The following is a 6,519-nucleotide window of genomic DNA, read 5'->3' as shown; positions in this document are numbered from 1 at the left end:
ATCCTGGCAGGTGGGGGGACCTTCCCAACCAGCACCCTGGGGACCCCTGAAGCATGCTACCCTGTGCCAGCTGCAGACCCCGCCCAGCCCTCCAGGCCCAGGGCCCCCCACAGGACTGAGATGCATCTGGCCAACAGGAGGTCACAGGTGCAGGGGAATGAAGACACGCTGTATTCAGCCTCCAGGGAGCCCTGCAGAGGCTCGGATGAGGGTGGCCCGCGTGCAGAGGGCCAGGGCCCGCAGGGTCAGCCTTCCCTGTTCCCCTGGGGCACTCACCGACAGCTCAGGGAAATTGCAGATAGATCTCAGCATCCGGGAAATGGTGCCCAAGGCCCGGGTCTGTTCGTGCACTTTCTCCGACTCCACCAACCAAGGCAAGATGATCTGGAAAGGGAATAAAAAGACTCCATCAACACCTCCTGTGGGAGCGCCCCCCCACCCCCAAGTCTTCAGTCCACAGCCCGACCACGTCAGAGACAAACAGGGGCTTCCTCCCGAGGCACAGATGCCAAAAAGTCAGTGAGAGGGAGCGGGGCCCCAGAGTTTTCGTATTTCTTTCTTTCTTTTTTGTCTTTTGTCTTTTTTTTAAGGCCGCACCCATGCCATATGGAAGTTCTCAGGCTAGGGCTCTGATTAGAGCTGTAGCCGCCAGCCTATGCCACAGTCATAGCAACGCCAGATCCTTAACCCACTGAGCAAGGCCAGGAATTGAACCCAAAACCTCATGGTTCCTAGTCAGATTTGTTTCCACTGTGCCACGACGGATATGCCGAATTTACATATTTCTAGTTTTCTAAAAATGAATGTGTATAGCTTGTAAACTTAGAAAGAAAACAATCGATGTCATTAAAAATGGAAAAAAATACAAGAAATTATACATTCCAGAAGAACTCTGTCCCAGAGTTCCCTGTTGGCTCAGCGGGTTAAGGATCCGGCATTGTCACTGCTATGGCTCATGTTTAATCTCTGGCCCGGGAACTTCCCCTTGCCACAGGTGTGGGAAAAAAAAAAAAAAATACTGAGCAATCTCGTTTCCTTATTTTCAATCACACCAAATGTTTTACCCCACATTATGGTATTCTAATTAATTTCCATCTTGTACATGACACTTGGTTTCAAATGACTCTTGGCTATTCCTTGAAGTCAAACTCACCCTTGAGAGTGACCATTTATCAAAACTAAGAATATCTAAGGCTCTGGAGTTCTCGTTGTGGCGCAGTGAAAACGAATCCGACTAGGAACCATGACGTTGCAGGTTTGATCCCTGGCCTCTCTCTGTGGCTTAAGGATCTGGTTGTTGCCTTGAGCTGTGGTATAGGTTGCAGACACAGCTCAGATCCTCGTGTCTCTGTGGCTGTGGTGTAGGCTGGCAGCTGTAGCTCCGATTGGACCTCTGCCCAGGAAACACCCTATGCCACGGGCGCGGTCCTAAAAAGCAAAAAAAAAAAAAAAAAATTTAAGGCTCTGAAGACAGAGGGAGGGGCAGGATCTGTCTCCAGGTGACCGTCATGCATGCTGAGATTTGAGGACTGATGGCCTTTAGCCACAATGTCACCCTGACAGTCATAATGTCCCTTTCCGTCCCTCCCAGCATATAGGATCTAACATGGGGCTGCAGCTTCCCTGACTTCTGCGGCTACTCACCTCCAGAAAACTCTGCAGCATGACCATGCTGGGCCCTGCGTTCTCCATCATAAGAGCTTGTACCATGTCATCCAAGGCCTGGATGGTCTGGCAGGTGGGGGACGTGCAGTGTAGGAGGCTGGGCAGCTCCCGGGCACCCCATCTCCTCAGTCCCCTCCCTGGGTGACGGGTGGGGCTAGGGCAGCTTTGCAGCCACACTCCGATCCACCCAGGTCCTGGCCTTTCTGGACCTCCCTGGCCAGGGCCAGCTCAAACTGCAGGCCAAAGAGAACTAGCCCCGGGCAGTTCGAGCCAACAGGGAGCTGCCGTGGGGCTCACTGTGGGAGATTCGTTCTGTTAGAGCAAGGAAACGTCCACCTCTTTTTTTTTTTTTTCGGTCTTTTGTATTTTCAGGGCCGCACCCGAGGCATATGGAGGTTCCCAGGCTAGGGGTTGAATCGGACCTGTAGCTGCCGGCCTACACCACAGCCACAGCAACACAGGACCCGAGCTGCATCTGCGACCTGCACCGCAGCTCACGGCAATGCCAGATCCTTAACCCACGGAGCAAGGCCAGGGGTCGAACTTAAGTCCTCATGGATACAAGTCGGGCTCGTTAACCACTGAGCCACGAAGGGAACTCCAGAAACTTCCATCTTTAAAACAGAAAGTTTTTGGGGAGATTTGACCAAGTCTATTGGCCAGTGATTCCATAGGTTCCATGGGTTTATTAGCAAACTGTCACCTCCTAAGACAGGCTGTCGTCGACCAAGTGAGAGAAGCCTCGTGATGTAGCCATCATGAGAGAAGGACAGGGATCCTATGAGAGCAGGAAGCATGCCAGGTGGACAGTGGGGAGGGTGGACAGCCTGGGCTCTGAAGTAGGGGTCAAGGGACGGGGCGGGGGGAGCCCAGAAAAGAGGGGCCAGGCCACGGGGGTACCTGGTTATAGAGGCTGGCACTGCCCCTGCGGTCCAGACTGGGCAGGATGAGCGGCAGAGGGATGATGCTGGAAATGCCTGCCTTCACCAGGTCCAGCCTCTGAGACAGGTGGAACGGCGGGCTCACCTGGCTGTGGGGAAGGGAGCACAGGAGGGCTCGGGGGACAGCAGCGAGAGGCTGGGCTAGTGTCTAAGGGGCCAAGGGCACTGGAAACTACAATGCCTCCTTCCCAGGGATGGGGCCCCGGCGTCTGGGGGACCGTCTGCTCACTAATGTCCTGATTGTGAAATTTGGGGGGATCCGACACCCAGATGCTGGGAGCTGAGGGGCAGTCGTGGGCCCTGCCGCCCACAGCCCCCACCTCAGGTCCCGGGCTGTGCCCTCCTCCCAACCCCAGATGCTCTGGGCAGCAGAGACCCGGGGCCTAGCAGAAGTGGCAGAGCAGGAACCTGAGGGCCACAATGCAGAGCATGGCTTGCTGACGCAGGGGGCCGACCAGGACCTCCAGGGGTTCTTCCAGGATGAACGCCTAGAAGGGCCAGGAAGGAACAGGTCCCTCGGAGAGTGATGCCAGCCCAGGGCTGGGACCTGCCACCCTCGTCCCCCAAGTGCCCATGCCACAAAGACCAGGTGAAGGGGTCTTTCTCACCTCAATTTTCTTGGCCAGGACGGCTTTGGGGACGAAATCATCCATAGTGCCGTCGGCCTGGGCGTGAACGGCGCCGCTCAGCATTGACGCTGCCCTCAGGAATTTCAGCTTGTCCAACTCGGGCTAAGATGGACAGACACACCGACTTCTGCCCGCGGCCCTGCCTCCACCCTTGGCCCTGTTGCCCCCAACCCGGCCTAGACCCCAGATCAGCGGGAGGGTTTCCTCCACATACCCCATGCCCCCAACTGGTGCCACCAGCGTCCCGGCCCCTCTGCAGCCGTCCAGGGACAGTGGCTCCCGTCTGGTGGCCTGGCTGCCTAAGATGCCAGGTCAGATGGCTTCCAAGCCAGGACTGGCATCCAAAACCCATGGAAGCGAGAGCCCTCATTTTTTTACCTACTTTCCTCCTGGGCTCACAAAAGCTCCGGAGAATTTCCTTACCACTTGTTCTTGCTCTTGTTCTAGAAAGTCCACAATGAACTCATAGGCTTCTCTTTCTGACTGGCGCAGCCCTGCAAAATGCAGTTGGGAGGAAGCTGGCAGGTGCTGGAATGGGGGCAGGAAAGCAGAGCCACCCCACCCACAACCCTCTGCTGACGGGGCTCAGAAGCTGCCGGGGTCCCAGGGGAGGGGAGGGTGGACCTCAGAAAGTCCGTGGACAGGCAGGTATGTGGGGGCTTAGCTGAGAGACGTTCTGCCTCCGGCACTGCCTGAAATAAAAAGAGCAATGGAGAGAGTCCTTTGGTCCCCCCCAGAGGCCACAGATTACTGGCACAGTCCTGGGTGTCAGGACACCCTGACTGGGAGTGGACTTGGACCCCCTCAATTGGCCTGAGCATCTCCCCTGGCAGCAGGCAGGTGTAACCTTCCAGGTATGGACACCAGGGCTGGGCGTGGGGCTAAAAGGAGGGGGCCAGAGGGGGCCAGGATGGAGATGGTGACAGCACTGGGACCAGGACAGCATGGACCATCAGGCCTGAGGTTGGGTCATTTCTTATTGCCCGCGGAACGGAGCACCCTGGGGGTTGGGGGGCGGTGCTGAACGTCAAATGCCTGAATTCCAAGCCCAGCTCTTCTGCTTCAACAGCCCCGTGACTTTCACAAGTCAGACCGCCTCAGCTCGCTTCCCCGTCTATACTGTGGGGAGTGGGCAGTCCCCATTCCTGCTGTGAGAATTAAAGGGACACAGGCATGATAACGATAAATGGTCAAAAATGAGAACGAGAAATCCGGCATCCCGAGCAACTTAAGTCTCCCTTAACGTGGGGATGAGACCCATAGGATCCTTCCCTGTTAGGAGCTTTCAACTAATTCAGTCATGTTAACAATTTAGAATGACCCCTGGCCCACAGTAGGAAGTCAATAAATGCGTTTATCTGCATGCATTTATTGAGCACCTTCTATGTCAAAGGTGCTCTTTTTGGCAGAGCTGACAGACCTAGAACGTACAAACCAAGGGGTCCCTTCTTGAGACACTGGTCTGTCTGCTTCTAGAGGGATCACTTATGCATTTGCTCATAAACACACACACACATATGAGGTCAGAGAAAAACCTCATTGAATCTCAGTGGTCTTGGAGGACGTGAGAAGCAAGCCCTACAGGTACCTGGGAAAGAACGTTCTAGGCCCAAAGAGCAGCCAAGGCAAAGGCCCTGAGGCAGGACCAAGCCTGGCACACTCCTGCAACAGCATGGGAGGCCCAGAGCCTGGAGTAGGGGAAATAAGAGGAGTGGAGGCCAGGGGACAGGTGAGGAGGCCATGAGGCCACATGAGGCCTCTTGCAAGGACTTTGGCTCTCACTCTGAATGGGATGGAGCCTGGGTAGGTCCTGGGCAAATGAGTGGCGTGGTCTGGCTTCCGGTTCAGACTGGACGGTGGGGCTGGGGCGGAGCCCTGAAGAGTGAGGACACTAACCCCCAGCAGGGGCGATGGGGGCCTGGAGCCAGGAAGGCAGGTGTCAGGGTCTGGCTCTGTACCTACATCGAAGGCAGGACCGAGAAGGAGAGCAGCGAGCCAGGTGTGCACATGACAAGGACCAAAGTCCAGAGGTGGGGCCTAGGGACCTAGAAGGATGACCCTGCGTTTATGAGATGAGGATCAGATTTGGGGGTGGCAGGACTGCACATCATCGGAACATGATAAATGTGAGACACCTGCTAGGCCTCAACTCGGACATGTCACTGGGCAGTGAGGTTTAAGAGTCAGAATTCCAGGGCTGGCTCTGGGACACAGAGGCCAGTTTGGGGCTTGGTGACACACACAGGAATCTGACACACACAGCAGAGAGACAGCCCCAGACAGTGTCCTGCTCCCCGCCCAGCTCCAGCCCCTCATGCCAGGTTTGCAAAGAGACCAGAACTGGGGACATGGTGGCCAGAGAAGGTGGACTCGGGCCCCCAGCGAGCACTGAGCCATCACACACCACCACCTCTGAGCCTTGGAGATAGGACACAGGCGGCCACTCACTGGTCAAGTTAGGGTTCCAAGAGCCATGGTCAGCAAATTGCACAAAGCTGACTTTGTTGAATTTCCGTTTGCCAGGGGTGAAATTCATCTGCACGCTGGGGCAGCAGCCAGGCCAGACCTCTGCAGAGGAAAGGCAACCAACTGAGCCCGCGGGCCAGGGTCCTCCTCCTGCCTCCTGGGGAGGGGGGACAGGGGGAACCCCCCATTCCTCCCCACTTACTGACAGGTCTTCCATTTAGGGCTCCTCCTGCATGGGGACATTGCAGACTCAGGGCGGCCTCCCATCCCTCTCTCTGCCAAAATCCTGAAGGCCAGGCCCTTCGCCCAGTTCATAGTCCAGTGGGCCCATGGTTGGGGTCTACCAGCCCCCACGTCGCCCCCCCCCCCCACCGCCCGTGGAGTGCAAGGAAAGCACCGCCACCCACCCCCCCAAAATCCCCACAATCGCCTAAAACCTGGAATCCACAAGGTCAGGCCCCATCCCTACCACAGTGCGGTGGAGATTCGGCTGAGCTGGGGATGCCCGCAGGGGCCGTGTCCCTCACAGCCCAGCCCCCCAAATGGAGCACCCAGGCCCCTGAAGCCCCATCCCTCTGAGCCCAGGGCTGGCACCGCCGGGGGCCCTCGCCTGGCGTCAAATCCCCAGGGCCGCCGGAGGGACCCCTCACCTGACACGCTGGGCGCTTCGCTCCGGGCCGCCTCCAGGGGGCGCCGCGCCCCACAGCGGCCCCTGCAGGCGGGGCGTGGAGGTGGGAGTGGGAGCGCCCGCCCCGGGGTCACGTGGGCCGTCCTGCCCTAAGGAAGCCCCCTCGTTCGGCTTTGGAGGAAGAGTCTGT

Source organism: Phacochoerus africanus, chromosome 12 (assembly GCF_016906955.1).
Source record: "Phacochoerus africanus isolate WHEZ1 chromosome 12, ROS_Pafr_v1, whole genome shotgun sequence".
Lineage (NCBI taxonomy): Eukaryota > Metazoa > Chordata > Mammalia > Artiodactyla > Suidae > Phacochoerus > Phacochoerus africanus.
Note: the sequence above shows the minus strand (reverse complement) of the source record.